The following is a 26,528-nucleotide window of genomic DNA, read 5'->3' on the forward strand; positions in this document are numbered from 1 at the left end:
ATGGGATGTAGATGGCGCTGGCTGATCCTGCAGTTCTTACCCATCCCTGAAGGCATTTAAGAATCAACGACATTGCCGTGGAGTCATCTGGAGCCATATGTCGACCAGACTAGTTAAGGGCGACAGATATCCTTCCCTGAAGGATATCAGTGAGCCAGATGGGTTTTGATTACACAGAACGTTGGTTGCATGGCCATCATTAGACTTTTAATTCCAGATCATTCTTGATTCAAATTTCACCACCTGCCGTGGTGGGATCCCGGGTCCCCAGAGCTTGACTCTGGGTCTCTGGATTACTAGTCCAGCGACAATACCAGTGCAACACTGCCTTGTGCGTGGAAAGCGGCACTCACTTGTGTTTGGAAGAATACATTTTGTCGTGTCAATAACTATTAGCTGTTATGGAAGTTCGTTACAAAGGCAAATACATCTTGAAACCTCCTGAAGATCTGTTCTCATATCTTTGTTTCAGACTACACCTAGATTAATTAATGTCTCTGTTCTCTCTCAGACTTAATTCACTTACAAAAGCACAACGAATAACTATTTGGTGTTGTGTGATTGGTCTGGTAATGGCTGTGTAATATTTTGCTGTAAGGTTGAAGCAAATCTTGTGACATTCACGTCATCACCAGGCTGAGGAACACAAACACAGGAGCCATATTGAACTTCACATTGCACAACACAGTCACCAACTCCATTGTGTTGGATATGACTAATTCAGACTTGTGTTCATCTGTGGCAATTACCCACTTGTCCTTTCATGGTCCGAATTGTCCTTCGCCCTTTTGGCTGAATGGATTTCTGTTTGCTTTTGGTGTGGCCACTGATTGTGAGAGACAGAGTCTGAAACTGTGTGTGTATGAAATGAAATTAAATGAAAATCGCTTATTGTCACGAGTAGGTTTCAATGAAGTTACTGTGAAAAGCCCCTAGTCGCCACATTTCTGCGCCTGTCCGGGAAGGCTGGTACGGGAATCAAACCGTGCTGCTGGCCTGCATTAAAAGCCAGCGATTTAGCTCAGTGAGCTAAACCAGCCCCTATGTGCATGTATGTGTGTATGTATGTTTGTGTGTCTCTGTATGTGGATAGGTGTGTCTATGTGCGCGCATGTATGTCTATATGGGCCGGTTAATCTGGAACACATCATTATTCATTGTTTGCAAAATGGCGTTGCCAATAATTGCAATTATTTTTTAGCGCAGGACGATATTTTATTGAGATTACCTTCCACAGCCTGTGCTGAACTCAATGTGTACTTGTAATGTATTGGCCTGAGTGATCTAGACAGTAATATCAAGCTGTCCATTCCATTGAAAAGGCAAATATATCTTTCAAATTACTTACATATCGGTTCAGCTCGCTTTCTCTGTCTCAGGCTGCACCTAAATCAGTTGAACCCTCTTCTCTCTCAGACTTCACTCACTCACACAGGCACACAGCAGCCGAGTCTGGCACCTCGTGTTTAAATCTTTTTTGCTGAAGGCACTTCTGACAATAATTCAGCACCAAAACGTCATCAGAGGAAAATTCTGTGCCAGAAAGGCATCAGCTCATTCACTTAACCGCTCTCCCCCCCCCCCCCCCCCCGCCCACCTCGCTCAGACATCAACTGCCTTCAAACTTTCTACATTAGTATAACCTCTGTTAACAGATTGTTGCTTTAATTTCCCTTCATCTCTCCAGATTATTATTTGTATTATGACCAGTGAAGATCATCTGTGCATCTCCCGATCGGTTACTGTGTTTTTAAACAAATAATATAACTTTTTAAAGGGAATGGGAATGGAGGTGAATGCAATGCTGAGGCCGGCAGCAATCTGTGTGGGTGTTCTTGATGCTGTCACAGTGAGTTCACCCTCACAGGCAGGAAGACTGTTCACCGTGATAACATGAAACTGACGCCTGCTGTTTCATCCTCAGGTAACACAACTTCCTGTTTCTCTGCTGCCGGTTCCAAACCGCAAATCTCACTTCTGAACAGAAATTAAATCCAGGGACCACAATCTGGTGCGAACATCTGTTAATGCGGCTTATCGCTGCCAACAGAGTCAGGGCAAAGTCACACAGATCACTTTGCGGTGACATTTACAAATGAACCTGTTGTGATCTGTTCAAAGCTTCCATTCCAGTACATAACTGGATGGTCAGTGGATCAGTCACTGAGTTTCCCCGGTTCTCTGAAGCCAGGAAATAATATCTTGTTCCACTTCACTATTTTATCATTCTCCCTCTCTGTGTGTAATTTGTTTTTACTGTTTCTCAGGTCTCTCTCTCTGTATCTTTCTCCATCTTTATGTATTTAATTAAACTGCTCAAACAAAACCATCAAGCTTTGAATAGAGTAATTAAAGAGAGACTATTACAACTGGCAGGAGGGTCTGTAACAAGAGGACACAGATTTACTGTATTGAACAGGAGGATTGTTTTGACACAGCGAGTTGTTATAAACTGGAACACACAAGGGGAAATTATGATGGAATCAGATTTAATAGCAACTTTGGAAAATGATGGATAAATATTTGAAGGTATTAAGATTTGAAGGATGAGAGGGAATGGGACCAGTTGGATGGTTCATCTCTAATCATTGTCCCAGCACCTTTTCTGTATCTACCCCTGTCCTTCATTGAGGCCAAATAAAATACAATCATTACACAGGTTTGATCTTGTGCTAATCCTGTCTTTAGGCAGAACCTGGGTGTGTGTAGATAATTGCCACGAATCTTTCAGAGGATCGTTGCTGTTTACAATCCACCACTTTGGACAACGTAACAGCGAATAGCACTTGTTTCGAAAAAGAACAATTTTCGTTAACATTTGTGGCACTAATTCTTCCTGTGATGAGGCTTTGGCTTTTAGTCTTTGTGTCCGAAACTGATTATTTAAACATAAGTGCCCATAATTTGAGACGGTTCGTTGGTACAGTGGTTAGCACTGCGGCCTGCGCTTCTGAGGACCCGAGTTCGATTCCGGTCCTGGGTCACTGTCCGTGCGGAGGTTGCATGTTCTCCCCGTGATTGCGTGTGATTCACCCCCACAACCCAGAACTGTGAAGGGTCGGTGGATTGGCCACGCTAAATTACCCTCTATTTGAAAATATAAATAAATGGATACTCTAAATTTACAAAAGAAATATAGTGTTCATAAGCTGCCGGAACCGGCTCTTGCGTGTCTGTGTGAATGGAGAACTGTTCGTAACAATAAGAAGAGACAGATGTTTTTGTTTCCCCCGACAGATGCACCATTATAGGGTTTGCCATAATTATCCTCCCATTGCGTATAAAGATCCGAGGTGGAGTCAATTACACGCACCTCACTCAATGAAGTTTCCAATCCGCTTTTCCAACACACATCCCTGTCACTCAGCATGATGCCTGGGCTGGGGCCCGAAGCATCATTGCTTTCTGATAGATTCACTTCTTCTTAAAATCAGCTGTTCATGAGGTCCCCTGCCTCCCTTCACCGAATATTATCACCTTTCTCTGTTATTGATACACTGGAGCCGGTCTCTGTGATTATTATTATTATACCAGACCCCAGTCTGACCCCGACCCCGGCAGTCTCTGTTATTGATACACTGGAGCCGGTCTCTGTGATTATTATTATACCAGACCCCAGTCTGACCCCGGGCCCGGCAGTCTCTGTTATTGATACACTGGAGCCGGTCTCTGTGATTATTATTATACCAGACACCAGTCTGACCCCGGGCCCGGCAGTCTCTGTTATTGATACACTGGATCCGGTCTCTGTGATTATTATTATACCTGACCCCAGTCTGACCCCGGGCCCGGCAGTCTCTGTTACTGATACTCTGGAGCCGGACTCTGTGATTATCATACCGGTGCGGCAGTTGTAAATCACTTCGCAAATCCAAGGGGAAAAGATGTTTGTTATTTTACAAGTGTGTGTGTGTGTGTGTGTGGGGGGGGGGGGGGGGGGGGGGAGGAGGAGGAGGAGGAGGAAAGGACGTCAAAGCATCATTGATATGCCGGTAACCCGCAGTTCGCTGAATGGAGCGACTGATCAGTGTTTTCTGTCCTTCACCCCTTAAATCTGAAATGTATGGAAATAATGGATAATGGACTCGAAGGATTTTCATCCAAACTATCACGGTGAGAATTGATCTATATTGTGAGGTCGGGGCTCCGGACTGGAACTTGCACCCACAGCTTTCTGACTCAGGGGTTAAGAGTACCACCAACGAATCGATGCTGAAATACCTGTTCGCAGCTCCCATTACATTAGTCCAAAGGTAACACGCCTCATTTACTAAAAATCTAAAATAGTGATACTGCTCGAAAGCTGCTGAAAAAACTCAACACGTCAGAAAGCGGATGGACAATCCAATTGGTTTTCGTACATTCACATTATATCCCTCTTGCAGGAAGGTATGGAGAGTGTTAAGGATTTTGGAGGCTGATTAATAACCTGCTTCAGTGGCACCAACACTCCTTCCATGGTCAACAGTCCTGGAGTGGAATTTGAACCCAGGTCAAACAGGTCAGAAACAGACCCTAGTCTGACCTTTGACAAAGAGTCATTGGACTCGAAACGTTAGCTCTTTTCTCTCCCTACAGATGCTGCCAGACTTGCTGAGATTTTCCAGCATTTTCCCTTTCGTTTCAGATTCCAGCATCCGCAGTTATTTGCTTTTATTTAGGTCAGAAACAGAAGTGCGGCCGAATGTGTTACTCTGGCGGGTCACATTTTCAGAGAGAAATAGTTAGTTTCAGGTGATGAACCTGGTGCTGATGTTCTGTCAGAGACATGAAACGTGAACTCTGTTTCTCTCCTCAGATTCTGCCTGACATGCAGAGGAATTCCAGCAATTTCGGGTTTTATCTGCCTGACACTAACTTCATCCAATCACATTGCAATGGTGCCTGACTCTGATGCAACGTTAAGAAAACCATTGGCTGTTATGTCAATGTTCTCTGTCTCTCACACAAACAAACCCGATACTCATTGTGTCAGCATCAGACTCGATCCAGAGATGTGTTCAGTCATGCACTGCAAGTTGTAACTATTAAAATTGCACCAGACCCTGTATTGTGCACGTTCATAGTCAGCAATGTCTTAACTATTTTAATTGCGTCTCCTAAAATGAGAGTGGGCAAAAACGCTGCTTCGGTAATGTATGTACAAATAGCCCACCACCATTCAAGTTTTAATGCTCTAATTCTCTATTATTATTTCTGGAATCTGTATTCCTGTCACTTCGGAATTTGATCCTGATGCCTGCATTATCTTTGACCTATTCCACTTATTAATGTTCAAAATATTTCTACGATTGATCACACAAATACACGTGTTTTCTGGCGTGGTCCTTCAAGATGGAAGTGTTAGTTGGTTGGAAGACGCTGCCTCAGTAGCCGTGGTGAGTTTCTATAGGACATCTTGTATATGTTACATAATCTGACACTGTTCGTCGGTGGTTGAAGGATTTGACGTTTGTGGAAGTGACAGCAATGGAAGAGGCTGTTTTGACCTGTGTTCCTGGACTTGACTTGCTCTGGTAGAAACCATATTTATTGGGCTATTCGATTTCAGTTTCTAGTCAATGGTCACACGCAGGGTATTTGATGCAGGGGGATTCCATTCAATGTCAAGTGGCGATGGTTTGATCCTCTCTTGGCCATTGCCTACACTTGTCATATATCAGTCAAACCTGAATGTAGTCCCGATCTTGTTGCGTTGTTCATAAGTTGCTTCAATATGTGAGGGGTCGTGAATGGTGGTTTAATATTGTGCAATCAACAGAGAACATCCTCATTTCTGATTTTATGAATAAAATAAGATAATTGATAAAGCAGCTAAAGATGGTTTGGCCCAGACCACTATGCTGAGGAATGTGGCAGGTTATTTTAAAGTAATAATTGAGACAGAGCCTCATGTAATACAAATAGGAACATGCTTAGGTTTAGTATCAGTGGATGCTGGGTCTCGTGAAGTAACAATTGGGCATGGACCATTTTCATATTAGCCGAGGTATTATTCAGTGCTAATGTAACTTCCTGAATGCTGGGCGTAATATAAGGAGGGCCTTGGTTCAACATATTAACAGCTGGGATTCAGCCGAGTATGGTCATAACTGGGCTCTGCAGTCATAAAATCAGAAACGTGACCGAGCCTAATAGGTAAAGTCGCCATAGTCCCAATGGACCACAGGTTACTTTCCTCTTTGAGGGCGAGAGATAGCTGGTGGGAATTAAACCTGAGGCCAGGGGCAAGGTTGGGAAGGCAAGTCCTTTAGGAATAACCTTAGCTAGTACGGGAATTCAACCCATGCTGTTGGACTGGTTTTGCATCACAAACCAGCTGTCTAACCAACTGAGCTAGCCTAATACGGTGTCTCGTTTAATTTGAACACAGACAGGGTCCATTGTCGTAATAATTGAGACAATCTCTGCTTCATGTAATGTCAGCAACCACGGTGTCACTGCCACCAACTGGTCAAACTATAGTATTGCAATTTCTGATTTAAAAAATAAATGTCATGGGGTGTGGGCCTCACTGGCTAGACCAACATTTGTTGACCATCTCTAACCCCAAGAACTGATTAGCTTACTGTGCCATTTATTTATATTTTAAAATTAATCTTTCAGCTATTGTAGGATTTGAACATATGGTGTCAGAAATTAGGCTGGGCATCTCAATTACTATCTCAGTGACATTACAGCTAACCCACTGCCGCCCCTTTAAACATAATCAGAGGGTGTGTTCAATGCAGAAGAAGACCCTTCCACCAGGCATGCATGTGCTGGCCCAATAAAGGGGCGATTTATCTAACACCACTCATTTATCTGTAAACTAGCATTGATTTTCTATTTGAGGTAACAATCCAATTACCCTTTGAAAGCATCAGTTGACCCTTCTTCCCCCCCCCCCCCCCCCCCCACCACCACACACAATCAAACAGTTCAGTACACATCCTAACCATTGGTTGGGTGAAAATGTTTCTCTCATGGCTCCAAGATTCCTTTCCCAATTACCTTCAATCTGTGCCCTCTGGAACTCGACCCTCCCACCAATGGAAACTGTTCCTCCATATCTACTCTGTCTAGAACCGTCATGATTAGCAATACCTCTCTCAGATCACGTATTAACCTGCTCATCAAGGGCAGCAGTCGCTACTTCTCAAATCTATCTTCGTGAATAAAGTTGCTTATCTCTGGATCCGTTCTCGTAAATATTATTAGGCAGGGGGTGATTCACCTAGACAGCGCCAATGTTCACAGGCAACTTATTGAAAGCAGACACAAGTTGACAGAATCGGAGCTATTTTGAAAGTTTTACAGGAGGATTGAAACAGCTAGAGACATAGATAGATTAGGATCGATGAAGATAATCGATTAACCGAATACAATAGCAGATTGCTAAGTGTAAATCAGATGTATCGACAGTGCAATGGACAAACAGACAGAGGTATAGAGATGGCTAAAACAACCAATGTCATAAGATTCCGAAAAGCAAAAACACCAAAAGACGCATTGGCCACATTGCTCTGCAGTGCCTCCTTTCCAATGAAGCATTCTGATGGAGGGAGAAGAGTTCGATGGAATTCCTTCGAAACATGGAATCTCCGTCACTTTCAGCATCAAAACTACAGTGAACTTTCAATGGGTTGTCTGTGAACATTGGCGCGGTCTGGGTGAATCACCCCCACCTTGATAATGAAACAACGGGGAGGTGGGGGGAGGGGGACATCGCCATGGGGAGCGGGTCAGAAGGGGAGGGTCGACCCGGGGCGAGCAGGGAACAGGACATGGCTAATCGGCAGGGGAAGGGGGCGGGTCGTCCCGCGACCCGGCTGATCACTTGGAACGTGAGGGGGCTGAATGGGCCGGTCAAGAGATCAAGGGTATTCTCACACCTGAAGGGACTGAAGGCTGATGTAGCAATGTTACAGGAGACCCATTTGAAGGTAGTGGACCAGGTTCGCCTGAGAAGGGGGTGGGTGGGACAGGTGTTCCACTCTGGATTGGACGCAAAGAACCGGGGGGTGGCGATTCTGGTGGGAAAGAGGGTGTCGTTCGTGGCGGAGGAGGTGGTGGCGGATAAGGAGGGTAGGTATGTGATGGTGAAGGGTAAGCTGCAGGGGGAGAAAGTGGTGATGGTCAACGTATATGCCCCGAACTGGGATGACGCGGGTTTTATGAGGCGCCTATTGGGCCTCATTCCGGGACTGGAGGCAGGGGGCTTGATCATGGGGGGGGACTTTAACACAGTGCTGGACCCCGGGCTAGACAGATCGAGCTCAAGGACCAATAGGAGGCCGGCAGCGGCAGAAGTGCTGAGGGGGTACATGGAGCAGATGGGAGGAGTAGACCCATGGAGGTTTGGTAGGCCGAGGGCGAGGGAGTATTCCTTTTTCTCCCACGTCCATAGAGTGTACTCCAGAATCGATTTCTTCGTGTTGAGCAGGGGGCTGATCCCGAGGGTACGGGAAGCTGAGTACTCGGCCATCGCGATCTCTGATCATGCACCACATTGGGTGGATGTGGAAATGGGGGAGGCGCGGGACCAGCACCCGCTGTGGCGGCTGGATGTGGGGCTGTTAGCGGACGACGAGGTGTGTAAAAGGGTCCGGAAGAGCATTGAGAGCTATCTGGACTTGAATGACACGGGTGAGGTGCAGGTGGGGATGGTCTGGGAGGCCCTGAAGGCAGTGATCAGGGGAGAGCTGATCTCCATAAGGGCGCACAGAGAAAGAAAGGAGAGGCAGGAGAGGGAGAGGCTGGTGGGGGAGCTATTGGAAGTGGATAGGAGATATGAGGAGGCACCAGAGGAGGGGCTGCTGGGAGAACGGCGCAGCCTGCAGGTCAAGTTCGACCTGCTGACCACCAGGAAGGCAGAGACGCAGTGGAGAAGGGCACAGGGCGCGGTCTATGAGTATGGGGAAAAGGCGAGCAGGATGCTGGCACACCAGCTTCGCAAACGAGATGCGGCTAGGGAGATTGGGGGAGTGAAGGAGAGGGGCGGGAAGGTAGTGCAGGAGGGGCAAGAAGTGAATGGGGTCTTCAGGGATTTTTACAAGGAGTTGTATCGGTCTGAGCCGCCGACGAGGAGAGGGGGAATGGAGGACTTCCTAAACAAATTGAGGTTCCCAAGGGTCCAGGAGGGGCTGGTAGAAGGGCTGGGGGCGCCAATAGGGCTAGAGGAGCTAGTCAAGGGAATAGGTCAGATGCAAGTGGGGAAGGCGCCGGGGCCAGATGGGTTCCCGGTGGAATTCTACAAGAAAAATGTGGACTTGGTGGGACCGGTACTGGTACGAGCCTTTAATGAGGCGCGAGAGGGGGGGGGTTCTGCCCCCGACAATGTCGCAGGCTCTGATCTCCCTGATATTGAAGCGGGATAAAGACCCCGTGCAGTGCGGGTCCTACAGGCCTATCTCGCTTCTGAACGTGGATGCCAAGTTGCTGGCAAAGATCCTGGCAGCTAGAATAGAGGATTGTGTGCCAGGGGTAATCCATGAGGACCAGACAGGGTTCGTGAAGGGGCGGCAGCTCAACACGAACGTGCGGAGATTGCTGAATGTAATTATGATGCCGGCAGTGGAGGGGGAGGCTGAGATAGTGGTAGCGCTGGACGCGGAGAAGGCATTCGATAGGGTGGAGTGGGAGTACCTGTGGGAGACGTTGGAACGGTTTGGGTTTGGGGAAGGGTTTATTAAGTGGGTGAAGTTGCTCTACTCGGCCCCGACGGCGAGTGTAGTGACAAACGGGAGGAGGTCGGAGTATTTCGGGCTCCACCGAGGGACCAGGCAGGGATGTCCCCTATCCCCCCTACTTTTCGCACTGGCGATTGAACCGTTGGCGATGGCACTGAGGGGTTCAGGGGGGTGGAGAGGACTGACTAGGGGAGGGGAGGAACATCGAGTATCGCTGTATGCGGATGATCTACTGCTGTACGTGGCAGACCCAGAAGGGGGAATGCCGGAGATAATGGAACTATTAGCAGAGTTTGGGGACTTTTCGGGGTACAAACTAAATTTGGGCAAAAGCGAGGTTTTTGTGATACACCCGGGGGATCAGGGAGAGGGTATTGGGAGACTCCCCTTCAAGCGAGCAGGAAAGAGCTTTAGGTACTTAGGGGTGCAGGTGGCAAGGAACTGGGGGACCCTCCACAAGTTGAACTTTTCCAGGCTGGTGGAACAGATGGAGGAGGAATTTAAGAGGTGGGACATGGTACCGTTGTCGCTGGCGGGGAGGGTGCAGTCAATCAAAATGACGGTCCTCCCAAGGTTCTTGTTTTTATTTCAGTGCTTGCCCATCTTCCTCCCTAGGGCCTTCTTCAAAAAGGTGACGAGTAGCATCATGAGCTACGTGTGGGCGCATGGCACCCCAAGGGTGAGAAGGGTCTTTTTGGAGCGGAGTAGGGACAGTGGAGAGCTGGCACTACCCAATCTCTCGGGGTATTACTGGGCGGCAAATGTGTCAATGGTGCGCAAGTGGATGATGGAAGGGGAGGGGGCAGCTTGGAAACGAATGGAGAGGGCGTCCTGTGGCAACACAAGCCTGGGGGCCCTAGTAACGGCACCATGGCCGCTCCCCCCCACGAGGTACACCACGAGCACGGTGGTGGCGGCCACCCTCAAGATATGGGGGCAGTGGAGGCGACACAGGGGTGAAATGGGAGGTCTGTTGGCGGCGCCAATAAGAGGGAACCATAGATTCATCCCGGGGAACATCGACGGGGGATTTCAGAGCTGGTACAGGGTGGGCATACGGCAGCTGAAGGACTTGTTTATAGAGGGGAGGTTTGCGAGCCTGGGAGGGCTGGAGGAGAAGTTTGAGCTCCCCCCGGGAAACATGTTCAGATATTTACAAGTGAAGGCATTTGCTAGGCGGCAGGTGGAGGGGTTCCCCCTGCTCCCCAGTAAGGGGGCGAGTGATAGGGTGCTCTCGGGGGTCTGGGTCGGAGGGGGGAAGATATCAGACATCTACAAGATAATGCAGGAGGCGGAAGAAGCATCAGGGGAGGAGCTGAAAGCCAAGTGGGAAGTTGGAGCTGGGAGAGCAGATAGAAGACGGGACGTGGGCGGATGCACTGGAGAAGGTCAATTCTTCCTCCTCGTGTGCGAGGCTGAGCCTCATTCAATTTAAGGTGCTGCATAGAGCTCACATGACGGGGACAAGGATGAGCCGGTTCTTTGGGGGTGAGGACAGGTGTGTCAGATGTCTGGGAGGCCCAGCGAACCATGTGCATATGTTCTGGGCATGTCCGGTGCTGGAAGGGTTCTGGAAGGGGGTGGCAAGGGCGGTGTCGAAGGTGGTGGGGTCCAGGGTCAAACCAGGATGGGGGCTTGCGATCTTTGGGGTTGGGGTAGAACCGGGGGTACAGGAGGCCAGGGAGGCCGGAATACTGGCCTTTGCGTCCCTAGTGGCTCGACGAAGGATATTAATTCAATGGAAGGACGCGAGGCCTCCAAGCGTTGAAACTTGGATTAACGATATGGCTAGCTATATTCAGCTAGAAAGGATCAAATTTGCCCTGAGAGGGTCGGTACAGGGATTCTCCAGGCGGTGGCAACCTTTCCTTGACTTTTTAGATCAGAGATAGGCGTACGGGGTCGTGGCAGCAGCAACCGGGGGGGGGGGGGAGGGGGGGGGGGGGAGGGGAGAGGGGGGAGGGGAGGGGGGGAGGGGAGGGGAAGGGGGGGCAGCAATGGTCGTGGGGGGACATGCACGACTGTAACGCGGGCAAGTCTGCTCGCTGCTCATGTCTGAAACTGTAGGCTGCCTTGTTTGTTAAGTTGTTGCTTGGGGGGCGGGGGGGGGGGGGGGAGGACTGGTGCGCGCGAGAGGGCGGGCGAGGGAGGGATATTTGCCTAGAGGGATTGTGTTGTAAATAATTTAAAAATTAGTAGGGGTAAATGTCTGTATGGAAAAACTCTTTCAATAAAAATTATTTAAAAAAAAAGATAATGAAACAACATTGCGTTTAATGCCCGCCATATTCTTATTCCCCGAGACATGAGTCGTTGTTCAGTTGTTAATTTCCTTAAAAACAGGTGTTGATGGATTTGTGAATATTAAGGTAATCAGGAATTTTGGATAGCTCAGGAAGTTAAATGTCAGGTCAAACAATCAGGATCTTATTGAATGGTGGAGCAGGTTAGAAAGACCAAATGGCCCACACGAAATCCTATTTCTTGTCATCTTCTGTTCTTCTGTCCAATTAGCTGTTGTGGGAACAGTTTCAAGTGGTTCGATATTCATTGCTCTGACGTCGTGGATTGGCGGAAAGCAAATGAACGTTAATCTAATTGGGCATATGGTGGCATAGTGGTTAGCACTGCTGCCTGACATCGCCAGGGACTCAGGTTCGATTCCGACCTCGGGTATCTGTCCGTGTGGAGATTGTCCATTCTCCCCGTGTTTGCGTGGGTTTCCCGCGGGTGCTCTGCTTTTCTCCCACAGTGCAAAGATGTGCAGGTTAGCTGGTTTAACCATGCTAAGGGACCATGCCCCTTCGGGTGGAGTTTCAGGGAAATTGGCCCCAGATAGGATGGTCTTTCGAAAGGACGGAGCAGACTGTATGGGCCGAATGGCCTCCTTCTGTACTGTCGGGATTCTGTGATTCTATTCCTTGCAGGACAAAAGAACAGCACGGTAGCATGGTGGTTAGCATAAATGCTTCACAGCTCCAGTGTCCCAGGTTCGATTCCTGGCTGGGTCACTGTCTGTGCGGCGTCTGCACGTCCTCCCCGTGTGCGCGTGGGTTTCCTCCGGGTGCTCCGGTTTCCTCCCACAGTCCAAAGATGTGCGGGTTAGGTGGATTGGCCATGCTAAATTGCCCGTAGTGTCCTAAAAAGTAAGTTGTTGGGTTACGGGTATAGGGTGGATACGTGGGTTTGAGTAGGGTGATCATTACTCGGCACAACATCGAGGGCCGAAGGGCCTGTTCTGTGCTGTACTGTTCTATGTTCTATCTAACTGTGAGCTGATTGGGTGTCACCTGTTGACTGTCAGGAATGAACCAATCGGCACAGAGACCGGAGCGTCTGACGTAAAATAATTCAGGGCTAACTCGCTCTGTTCAAATCCACCATCAGTTCTGTGGACATGTTGGGAGTTACTTTTTACTCATTCCTCTCAATTGCGGCTCTCTTAGCCTGTAATAGCCCAAGTTACACAACTTTCACGTTATACTGACATAGTAATCTTCCCTTTAACTGTTTATTCACTATATTTACAAAACATGCCGGTTCCTTGATAACATTAATATAACAGAATGATTTTTTTAAATCTCTTTGTTTCTAAATTTCTGCAGGTGTTAGTGGTGTAGATTCAATCTCACGGGAACCGGTTACACTGACACCGTTTGAAGGAGATTCGGTGACAGTTAACTACAACTATCCGACCATTGCTGCTTCATATTCCTTACAGCTGTACCGCCTGGATCGGGAGAAAGCCCCCATCTTCTTGATGCACATTCCTAATTCCGGAGCAGTTTCCAGAGCAGTGGGTGCGGGGTATCGATTTTCTGCATCTCTGGATATTTCGAAAAGTGAGGGGAAATTCACCATCCGGGAGCTGCGGCTGTCTGACAGCGCGGTGTATTACTGCGGACGTAAAGACACAGTGACAGCAACCAGAGGGAGCCTCGTACAGAACCAACTCTGTGGTGAAACAGAGGGAATTGCGGGCAGGAGAGAGTGTGTGTGGGAGGGGGGGGGGGGGGGGGGCGAGTGGGGGGGGGGGGGGGCGCGGTTGGGACATGGACTTTCCAAAATTCGCAGCAGATTCCTCTGTCTTCAAATAAATCCAAAAGGTTAACAAGCCGAGAGGAACAGGTACAACTTTGAACATACAGTGCAGAAGGAGGCCATTCAGCCCATCGCGTCTGCCCTCACCTATACCCTATCCCCGTAACCCAATAACTCCTCCTCATCTTTCTGGACACTAAGGGCAATTTAGCATGGCCAATCCACCTCACCTGCCTGCACGTCTTTGGGCCGTGGGAGGAAACCAGAGCATTTGGAAGAAGGCCACGCTGACACGGGGAGAAAGTGCAGACTCCGTACAGACAGCGACCCAGCGGGGAATCTAACCTGGGACTCTGGAGCTGTGAAGCCACAGTGCTAACCACTTGTGCTACCGTGCTGCCGTTTGGGAAAGGTTTCCTTTGTTCATTTTACATTGAATATATTTTGAGCATAATGTAAAGATGTGCTTGGAGAATCTATGCCACTTTGTAAATTGAAGATATTACGAAATAAATGCTGAGCTAAAGATGTGATATTGCCTTCCAGCCGTTAAAACAGGTGAACATAACAGGTAACATAGCAGGTATATAACACTGGGAAGTATAGAAACGCAGAACAAGCTTTGTACGTGCATAAAGATGTATGCGATGTGTTTGGATTTCCCAAACGCGTCTTGTGATTATAGCAAACTAGCTGGTGCTCTTTTCAATGAGGCGTTTGTATTCAGCTGATTTTCCTGTGCCTGAAACACACCTAGCCTGTCTTTAGAGGCCACTTGCTTATTAATCATTGTTCATCAGATTCAAATCATGACCTGAAAATAATCTGTTTGTGTTTGTTTATGATAAGAATTCTTAGTTGTATTATGCGGAAGGAATTTAACATTGTGAGCTTTATAATCAGGGTACTGTAGTTAATAGAATGTTCCTCAGCTGGCGGACTTCAGTTTACACTATTGACGATATGTCAAAGCCAATATTATTTGTTCCTTGTCAAGAGCTCTTTCTGAAACATCGAATCAGGAACATACCAAGTTCCAGACCGTCTGCAGCGTTTTGTATTCTCAATTTTCGTGGCGGGTTCCTAGAGATGCCCAAACAAACTGCCTCAAATTCCTGCCTCGCACAATGGATGGAATAATCAGATGGAATCGGTCATTGATATGAACTATGTTAGATGGCGTTTATGTGTATTGTGTTCGGAGTCTGTGCTCACACTGAGTCAGTATCTGAGCCGTTGTTATAAACAACCTTCAACAGACAGCAGCTGTGACCCAGAAACCTGCGGCAGTTTTTATTCGAGATTTTCCCTCGTTCCCATCACTGTGAGATTCTGTGCACAGTAATAGACCGCGGTGTCAGACAGCCGCATCTCCAAGATGGTCAATCGGTACAACTTGTCTGCCTGCTGGACTGCATCAGAAAACCGGTCCTGAGCGAAATCCGCCGTCAATACAGCACCGCGGCCCGTGTGCCTTGGATTCATGTCACATTACACTCACCCCCATGATCTGGCCTGGGTTTGCGAAACCCTCCCAACTGTCCTGGCCTGAGACAATTCACATCTCTTTAACCTGTGATTACCCCTCTCTCCAGTCGCACCGTCTGGACCTGTAAAGGCGTAATTACAGGCAAAGACTGGCATTCAAAGTATTGTCTTGCATCGCTGACTTTGTCTGTATATATACTTCTTGAACATACCTCTTCATTCACCTGATGAAGGAGCAGTGCTCCGAAAGCTAGTGATTTGAATCAAACCTGTTGGACGTTAACCTGGTGATGTAAGACTTCTTACTGTGTGCCTCCGGACCGCAAACTCGGGCAGTCTGTCTGGGTATTGACGGTCCCAGAATAAATAATAAGCATCCTCGGTATAGGTACAGGTTGAAGTGACATCTCCTCTCTCTGTCTGTGTGAGTGAGGATTCTCTCCGAGTCACAGAATCTCCATCGGTCAGACATTGAGCACGTAATGAAAGCGGAAATCGTCGATTAAAACTTCAACTGAACTGTACTGAGGGTGCAAAGTTAGTTCCTGTTATCTAAAACTAAACGAGTTTCCAGCGCAAAGAAGCTATTCAGCTGAACTGGTCAATGTTCCTTCCACTTCATCTCGGTGAATCAGGAAAACTTCCCGGCCCTTCCTCCCTCGCCTGCTTACCTATTGCCCCTTATTGCATCTTCACCAATCTCAACTGCTCCTTGTGAGTTCTACTTTCTAACCGCTCTCCTGATAAAGATGTTTCTCTTGAATTCCAGATTGGATCATGTTGGATCTCTTATATTTATGAATGTTAGTTTTAGAATCATCCATAAGTATTAGCGACTTGTCCAAGTAACTCTCATCGAAATTCTTCTTCAGTTTAGAGCAGCCTATTTGTTTACTTCTGAGTCTTACCTTCACTCGAGGAGGTCCCCTCCTCGAGTGAAGGTAAGACTCAGCCAGTCTGTACAGCGTTCCTTAATGGGTGGAATCACTCAGTTACAGATTCGCCATTGTCGTGTGATTTTTCTATTGTGTTTTCTGTCCCCATGTTCCACCGATGAGGAAGTGACCAGAAATGCTCGCAATCGATCAGAACCCAGAGTCAGTATAGATTTTTCCTCCTCAAGTTTCCATTTGTCAAATTTATTACACCAAAGAGAAATTCGTAAAAAAATTAAACATCTTACAGATAATTAATATAACCCAGACCATTGTGAGAACGGAGAGCGACATTGTTGCTTCAGCATTTTCCAGAGATTTATTATTCATCTCAGAAACCTGTGCAAATGTAATCAAAAACTGAGACTATTGGCTGAAGCTTGACTGAAGCCACTTCCTGCGGAACATATGACAGGAACATCGCCTCGAGAGCTGCGTCTGATTGGCCGGATATTATTTCTGTAATCACAAGTCTGTGTTTATTGCAAAGGCTGAAAATCTAATCGTACATTTCGTTGATCACTAACAGAATGGTAAAAATCAACAAAGTTTGATCTCGAATTGACCTCAGCGACTGTTTAATCAGTAATTGTCCTGAAAGCTGTTCTCTGGAAGGATTAACAGTTTGGATGCAGATGAAGATGTTCTATATATTTCAGTCTCTGTCACGAAATAAACTGAACTGGCTGCCGGGAAGAGTGTGGGGGGAGGAGGGGGGGGGGGGGGGTATAACTGTAGTTATCATCTTATGTATTGTAAAGTTCCTCCCATCAAAGAGCTCCAGCATCGTATTTGTCTGTTTACTGCGGTGGGAGCGGTTACGGGTTCCGTTTTATTACTATTATAATGTACTTTAATGCAGCTGAATATACCCAGGAACTAATGTTAAATTATGTTTAAATCGCAGTGAAGTAACATATTTTGACACGTATTGTGTTATATTCAATTGATTATATCGTTTTCTCAATTATTTAATATTTTAATATATTATTATTTATATCTTATTTTTCTTCCCATTTTAAATTCCTGCGTCTACTTTATGCTTTTTTCTCACTATGTTCCTTTGATTCTCTGTTTCTGTTGTTATCTGTTTGTTTGTCTCTCTTCGTTTCTCCGACCTTATTGTCTCCATATCACGGCACCGGGTCTCTTCACTGTTGGTGAATTCGTTGAAACGGGAATTTGAGATTAATTTGATTTTCTACCCTCCGAAATTGAATGCCATGTGAAATAACGAAAACGAGACAGTGAAAGTGTCTTTGTGTGTGTGAGAGAGAGAGGCGAGATACCGACAGAGAAGCCGAACAGCAGAGAGAGACAGACACGAAGAGAAAGCTGAGAGACACCAAGGCAGCGAAAATGCTAAAGGAGTTTATTAGCCCAGGAGCAAGAACGATTGGTGCCCGACTCTCACGGGCACTGAGGGACTAGCCAATCCTGACCTTGGGAAACGCCCCTCAGAATCACATTGCGTGAAATCTGCAGCTGATTGGAGATTGCTCTTTAACATCAGACTAGAACTACAACGTATTTCAAACATGATTTTATTCCTTTCCAACCTTAAACCAGGCACCATGTTCTCCTCACATTGCTTCATGGTGATTCTCATCATCCTGCCCAGTGAGTCAATATTTACTATAATATTCAATATCACACATGCACATGTTCCATATGTTATGTTCACTCCCAGACGTTTCAAACATTGTTTGTCTTGTTACAGGAACAAATGGCAAAGAAGCAGTGTTCCAGGATCGATCTGAATTAAAGGTTCCGGAAGGACAGAACGTAACACTGGATTGTAGATACTCGACAGCTGCTCTTCGAACTCTGTTCTGGTACATCCAGTATCCCGGGAAAGCTCCAAAATATTTAATGACAATATATAGCTCTGGGGAAGAATTCTCCAAATTTACCAGCCAGGTTCTTGGCGGTTTTGCATAAAGAAAACACAACGGTTCCTTTAACTATCACCGGGGCTCTTCTCTCCGACTGCGCCGTGTATTTCTGTGCCATAGAGCCCACACTGCACAGAGATATAGCAGCTGCCGTACAATAACCCCACACTGAGAGTTCCAGTTGGTGCCCACCAGAGGGCGTTCTCTGGCCGATAAACATTCAACCTCCACAGTGAAAGCCAACGACACTTTTCATAATTTCCGTGCAAGACAGGGGACCCAACAAAACCAGGCAAGGGCCACTTAGGGAATTAAAGTAGTTGCTTTCAGCTCACAGCTGTAATAAAAATGAGAGTCACAAATGAATTTCTGGTGTCACCTCGTTTTTTTCTTTTGATGTTATTTCTGTGTCTGTCTGACTTATTGTGCAGCTTTTTCCCCGTCTCCCCGTTAGTATACCGATCCTTTTGATCACGACCGCGCACAAACTCTATATGAACAGCGTGTTTTAGTTGTCCGGATTGTTTTAATTAAAAGTTTGAAATTTTCAAATTAGGAACATCGAGTGTTAAAACACACCCCATGCATTAATTTCCCTCGATGTTCATGGCCTTTTGGAGTGTCTTTTTATATCTATAATATTTTCCACCAGCAATCATAGCCCAGAATTTCTGTCTTAAAGTGTCGAAAGGAAGATTTTCTTCTCACCCATTTCCTCCAACAGAACCAGCCCCCGAAAAGGACAGGACACTGTAGCCGAGACCGATGCCGATATGTTTCTGTTCATTCGCAGTCACTTCACTATTCATCCGTTTCACAACCGCACTGCGATAAGATGGCAGAGAGGTGGTAGATATTTAAAATCTTTCAGCAGTTTATTGATGGAAGATCAGGATCGGTGTCTTCAAATACTCAACTCTCCTTTAGTAGAGCGGATAGCGAGCAGAATGTGATTTAGCATCAGGATATTGTGGGAATATTTCTGACAGGTAATTGTGGATTAAACACCTTCCGCATTTTCTCTAATTTCCAAAATAGAGTATGAATCAGAATATTAAACACCCGCCGCTCTGATAATTCCTTGTTTGAATATGCTTTTAGATCCAGGTCATGGAGGCTCTGTTTGTCAGTAGCTGTCCTTAGATCTAAAGACAGTTGTAGAAGGGAAAACTGAAAAAGGTATATGCAACATCAGCTTCATTATTTATTCTGGCTCAAGAGCACCAGATACACAGCGCGCGAAGTTGCACTCCGGAAATTCTGGGTGTGTAAATGAAAGTTTTGCCAAACCATATTTATCGGTAGAATTCGAGTCCTCTACTCAATTCGCCAGTTTAAGCTTCAAGGGGCGGCAGTTGACTGCCTGTGCCGTCAATTATGTATTACTGCGTTCTGTCTGTACGTCTACCTTGGACAGTAGCTCAGTACTCCTGTCGGTTTGGGGGTTCTACAGAATCTACAGAATCTCGGGCAGATTCATCCGTAATATGAGCAGCGCTGTCAGCCTCTCAAACCAAATACTGCCAAGGAACTAATCAGTGATGCTGCTGGCCTATTACTGCATGAACACTCAAAGCTCTTCCCGTGCTGATCCGCTTGAGGTTGTCCTATCGGTTCACTTACACACACACCAGAAGCACACGCAAACGCTTTCATACAAACACTCAAGCAGAGGCTCACACTTCTAGTTAACCAGATGTAACCGTTCCCCAGTGTGGCTAAACCTATTTCGGTGTCTTTCTCTTTCTTGACCTTCTGCTTCGAGTTTTGCTTTAAATATTCTCTCTCTCTCACTGCCCCCCTTCCATGTGCTTCTCTCTCTCTCCCTGCACCATCCAGTTTTTGCCCGTCTCACTTTCTACCTTGCTCACTGTTTTCCCCTCGCTCATCTCCTCTCTTGCAATATTTGACGAGATTGAAAGTGAAGCAATTCCAGGTTTTGATATGACCCATGAATAATTCCAAACTTAATAACGTGAGAAACATTATGTGCACGATCAGAATTTAAAAATGTGCTCACAGTGGCTTGATTAGTTGAAGGAATTTACATAGATTGAAAATGTCTGCTGTGAAAAATCTTTACCAAATTATTTAGTAGCACTGTCTTGCATCAAGGTTTGGTAAAATAAGCATAACAGCAGACGCCGGGAATCAGACGTGGAGACGGACAAATAAACACTTCCAGACGCATACGCCTAAAAGGAAAGCAATAAAGAACACATGCACGCACGCATACACAGCACACACACACAAGCACACACATAATTAAACAGGCACATACAATCACTCACACAAACAGAAACACACATGCGCACACACACACACACACACACATTCACACACGCACACACACACACAAAGCAAACATTGGTAGACAGACCATTATTGTAATCGAGTGATAGCTTTCGATATACATTTCATAACAAATTGCACAGTTACTAATAAGGCATGACTGAATGCAGATAATTCGTTAATTGGATCCAGCAGCATGTCAGAGACATTGGCAAATGGTTCCAAACCAGGCGAAAAAGTCCTGAGGATGATGCGAGAAACTGAATTCAGGGACTGTGCTTTCTCACTTCCCGTCATAAACACTTTTTCAAGGTGGATATTTTCAACTGTTCCTCATTGAAAAAAAATGCGGTTGCAAGCTTCTGATTTTCAAGCGAGTTCCCGTTTCTGAAGGGTAGACAGGAAATTGGACATACGGCCGCAATCTGATCAACTGTGAACATACTGAATGTTCGAAGGGTCAACTAATCTGCGCTCGATGTTATTTCTTATATGGTTAGTTTCATATAATATAGAGAGGACCAAAAGATACTTAAAAACAAATATCTCAGGGTTCTTAGGCGGAATATCAATGCCATCGTGTTTTTAAGACCAGGGCATATACATTCCCCTTTGGGGGTTAGTCTATCGCGCGGAAGGAGTGATGAGAAAAGCCGATGTTGTTGTGTTGCTAATTCCGGAGTTTCTGAGGAGAAGAGCTTCTCACTGGCCATACTAACTGTCTACGGTCTAAATAGGAGGGGTAATAGGCAGGCAGTGAGGTAACTGAAGAGGAAATTGTGGTAAATTACAAAAGTAGAAATGAAATACGGAGTGCCCCACGGGTTTGAGGAAAATGGGATTGTTGGACAAACAAGTAGAATCAGTGATATTTGGGGAGGGGGGGGGGGGGGGGGGGAGATCAGTCAGAGAAGAATGGAGTTTTAAAGTGAGGGAATTATTTTCTGAGAAGTCAGATCATGTTGAGGAGTGGAACCAGGAGGATCCTGAATTAGTCCCTCTTCAGTGGAGGAACTGATCAGCTGGAGCAGAAATACAAACTCCCAGACCGATCAGCATTGCTGGCCTATCCGATGCCACGAATGGGTCATGTGCAGCAATGTCCCCAACAGCACAATCGTTTCAGAATGAAAATGGGAACAGCAAACGGAAGCTGCTCCCCGGGACACCGCAGATTCTAAACAAGTCAGGCTGTGCGGCTGGTATCAGCTGCAGTCGGGATTGCCGGAGCGGAAATAGCGACGGTTCAATCCTGTGACCTTCCGGCACCTGCTCACTGCTCAAGTGAGTGAGAACAATTAGTGGGGGACTGGCATGAATCGCCCAAAAGCATAGAAAATTAGGGAACGGAATGAGCATTCGGCTTACCGTGCACGTGCCAATTGGAAAATGCTGTCCCAATCGTCTTGCCCACCTCACATTTTCCATATTGCTTTCCCTTTTCAGATTATGACAGTCACCTTTTGGCAGTTGTTACGGAATCTTCTTTCATCATTTTCTCGTTGTGTTGTAGATGTTAGCAAATCGGAATATTATGAATAAATACATCATTCTCTGTCATATTTTTCTATCAAATCGGGATGATTTGTTATTGGAACTGCTGCTAATGGGAAGAATTACAGACGCTCTACGCTATTGGAAAGGCATATCTTTTCAGCAAAACTAATGAGTCTTCCTTCTACTTCCTTTGTGACAGGCAAATGAAGCGAAAGTTCTCTGGGTCTTTTGCATAAACGGCCCTCGTCCCTGGCAACATTTAAATGTATAACATCCGCACTTTCTCCAACGTCCTAACACTACTTCTCATTTGTTGTGCAGGATTTGTAAAGTAACGGCCAACACATATTTAATCGATTAATAGCCCTTTCTGACATAAACATCAACAGTAATAAAAACTGTTTCGTAGCAGATCCAGTTTAGATTTCTGGGAAACATTCGCGTCTTCCTCTGTATTTCAATACGCCCTGGATGCATTCAGTGGCTGCATTCCAACAGGAATGAAACTACTCCGGCAGCAGGGGGCGCCACCTTCAAACATGGGGATGATGAAGTTCCGTTACGGCATTGTCAAAACCAACTAATGGGAACAATTACAGCAAAACGATTTGAATCTTCCATTCTACCTCTATTGTTACAAGCAAATGAACCCAAAGTTCTCTGGTCTTGGCATAAACGGGCCTGTCCCTGTTAATCTTTAAATATATAACATCCACACTTTCTCCAACGTCCTATCACTACTTCTCATTTGTCGTGCACAGGGTTTGGAAAGAAACGGGCAGCAAAGATTTCATCAATTTAGTGACCCTTTCTGACACAAACATCAACAGTAGTAAAAACTATGCCCTACCAGATCCAGTTTAAAATTCTGGGAAACATTAGTGTCTTCTTGTGTATTTCAATACACCCTCAATCTATTCAGTGGCTGCATTCAAACAGGAACAAAACTACTCCAGCACCAGAGGGCGCCACCTTCAAACATGGGGATGATGAAGTTCCGTGATGGCATCGTCAAAACCAATAGATGTCGTGGTCTGAGTGATGTCACAATGGGCCTGGTCCCCTGCAGTGTGTGGGTGGAACATTGAGCTAAACAGAGCCCGGGTTCCCTCTCTCCTCTCAGTCTCTGGCTCATTCCATTCCCATTCACTCAGTCAGACATGTTTCTGTTAATACTGGCGGCGTTGTTGGACGGTAAGTAATGGATAATATTCATCAAGCCAGATTAGAGGGTGATAGATTGCAATAACATTGAATAGAATTAACGATCAGAAATATCCACATGATGAGGGAGTTTATTTTCCGCAAACTCACAGATAAAGGAAAATAAATGAAAATCGCTTATTGTCGCAAGTAGGCTTCAAATAAAGTTACTGTGAGAAGCCCCTAGACGCCACATTCCAGCGCCTGTTCAGGGAGGCTGGTACGGGAATTGAACCGTGCTGCTGGCCTGTCTTGGTCTGCTTTCAAAGCCAGCGATTTAGCCCTGTGCTAAACCAGCCGCTAATTTAGGTGAATTATGTTTAAACTATTGATATTTCATTTCTCTCCCTTTACAGGCGGGCTAAGCGCAGATCCAGTAACTCAATCACCGGTGACAAACACCGTGTCAGAAGGGGGTTCGGTGCGGCTGGATTGTGAATATGCAGACTCGAATATGCTGTACATGCAATGGTATCAGCAGAAAGCGGCACAGCCACCAATCTGGATTATTACCAATGCATTTGCTCTGAAGAAAGATGAAGTTTCAGGACGATATCTGGCGGCTGCTGACAAGTCTAAACAGAACGGTTACCTCAATATAAGCGGCCTCAGTGTGGGTGACGGGGCGGTCTATTACTGTGCAGTGAGGCACAGCGTTAGAGAGCAGCTGGTGCCCCGTACAAAAACCTCAGCGAGTATTCACAGCTCCACTGAATCTGCTTTCCTGCTCCTGTCTGCGGGAATTGTTTAATCCCGGATTCACGAACACAGTCAGTTCTATTTATCAGACAGTTATATTTGTGTCTCCGCTCTTCTGCGGGTGAACAGATGAGCAATTTGGAAATCACGCGACTCATTTCCATGCCGCAATGTACATGGTAAATTGAAACGTGGAATACCCGGGTACCAGCAGCGGTAATAACAGCTCTCAGATGTCGAAATAATACAGCCGGAAATTATACTTTGCTCTTCCAGAACCGTTAACTCAGATGAGCCCAATCCCACTGAGCCTGCCCCTGGAATAAAACAGAGACTGTGTCAAACTCTGCTGTTGTATTTAACACAGGAAATTCAGAATAAGAAATTCAACAGGACATCACAGAGCAACACGAGTATTATTATCATGTAGGACCATGGTGTCTGCTTTGGGCTTCATTAGAAAATCGATTCTTCGATCGAAAACACATCCATTGCCTGCTGCTAGAGAGTCACTCAGATACGGGACTTGCTTCAGTGAGGCGCGGCTCACGGTGAGCGCTAAAAACTACAAGTCATGAAGTCCCGGGACCGCCACAGCCTTGTATTGGTATCGTCCGTACAGATTTTTGCTGCACTGTCACGGGGTGGGGGTCCAATATTACTGACGCTGCCTTTCACCCGAGTGGTAGTCAAAGGATTGGCCGTCTCTGCTGAAATGAACAGAGTCTGTTCTGATCGTCAGTACCCCGATCCTGCTGCTACATTGAGTCGTCTACACCATTGTAGATCCTTCCTCTTCATGCGGTCAGACAGCTGTGCTGTACTTCGGTCGTTAACAAGATGTACTTATGTATTTACCTGTATGCGAGGCATAGTAAGATCATCTATACCTTTCTGCTGCACGGATTCCGTCCCATCAGATGAAACATGAACGGTGCAGGGTGCCCGGATGCTGACTGTATCGGTCAGGATCTATTGTTTTGACTGAACTGTTGTGTGACGTCACTGTCCTCTTCGACCCTTATTTCAGCCTCGCCGCTGTTCTCCTGGGTCCTGGTGGCTCCAGTCTGACAGAAACCAAAAGAAAATATAAAATTCAGCATCAACCTCATATTGACCAACATAACAGCCACCCCCATTATTATTATTATTATTATTATTTAATTAACAGTAATATCAGGTTACACAGTGAGGGGAGAATGGAGAGTTTGCAATGAGTGAAATACCGAGAAGTGAGATGATGTTGAGGAGATCGGAGAGGCGATTCCCGCGATAATTCCTGAATTAGATGCTGTCAGGAAATTACCTGTCCGAGCAGAAATACAGATTCAGGAGCCACTGCACGGCTGCTCAAACCAATGACAGGAATCGAGCAGCGACAGCAATGTCTAGAATATCATAATGGTGTTCGAGCCAGAGAAACAAACGGAAACTGTGACTGGGGACACCGCAGATTCAAAGCTGATACAAAATGTGCGGCGGTTATCGGCTGCTGTCGCAAGTGAGGGAGGGAAACAGCGACAGTTGACCATCCTGCACCTGCTCACTGCTCAAGTCACTGAGAACAATATAGAGGGAAGACACTTCCCTCCAACGAGAAGGGATCTGATACAACTGACCCTCCCTGCCCCTATTTCGTACAATCATAGGATCTACAGTGCTGAAGCAGGCCACCCGGCCCATCGAGTTCGCAATGGCCCCCGGAAAAAGCATTCCACCCAAGCCCACGCCTCCACTTCATCGCAGCAACCTAACACAACCTTTGTGGGCATTTAGCATGGCAAATGCACCTAACCTGCACATCTTTGAATTCTGGGGGAAACCAGAGCACCCAGAAGAAACCGACGCAGACAGGGGGAGAACGTGCAGACCCCGCACAGACAGTGACGCAGCCGGGAATAGAACCTGGGACCCTGAAGCTGTGAATCCATTGTGCTAATCACTATGCTACCGTGCCGCCCACATACGTACACGACGCTGTCAGAAATCATTGTGCTCCTGATCGTTAGCTCGGTCGTCTTGTCCTTTGAATATTTGACATACCCAGGATTGAGACAGAAGATTCCAGCGATGGTTTCCGGAGATTTAGCATAGTTTTCAGGCATAAACATTAACAGTAACAAAGACAGTATATAAACAGGTCCAATTTAGATTTTTGGGTCACATTCGAATATTGGTATGTTTTGCAGCAAACCCTGAACACACTCACTAGGAAAATTCGATTTAACACAATTTGCCAGCAGAGGGCGCCGAATTCAACCACGGGCGTCATAAACCCACGTGATGTTTTCTTTGAAACCTGTTTGGCTGGGGGGCCAGTGAGGTCACAAACCACCCCCCCCCCCCTTCCTGCACTGTAACGCCTCCGCCTCCTCAATGAGTTGAGCAGACCCGGGGCTCCCTCCCTGCTTCACAATCTCTGAGAGAGATTCAGTCTGACATGTTTCTGATAATACTGGCGGCGCTGTGGCACGGTAAGTCCTGGATAATAAACATCGAGGCAGATTAGCATATTAATACAGATCGATGGCAATATAATTGCGCTCGAAAATATCGATATGATGCGCAGTTGGGAGGTTTCACAAACTCTCTCAGATACAGGCAAATTTGCATCAGTTGATATTTAATCCTCTACCTTCACAGGCGGACTGTGCGCAGATCCAGTAACTCAGTTACCGGTGATAATAACCGCATCGGAAGGAGATTCGGTGCTGTTGAATTGTGACGATACAGACAAGAATATGGACTTCATGCTATGGTATCAGCAGAAACCGGCACAACAACCGAGATGGATCATCACTAACACT

This window comes from Scyliorhinus canicula, unplaced genomic scaffold (assembly GCF_902713615.1).
Source record: "Scyliorhinus canicula unplaced genomic scaffold, sScyCan1.1, whole genome shotgun sequence".
Lineage (NCBI taxonomy): Eukaryota > Metazoa > Chordata > Chondrichthyes > Carcharhiniformes > Scyliorhinidae > Scyliorhinus > Scyliorhinus canicula.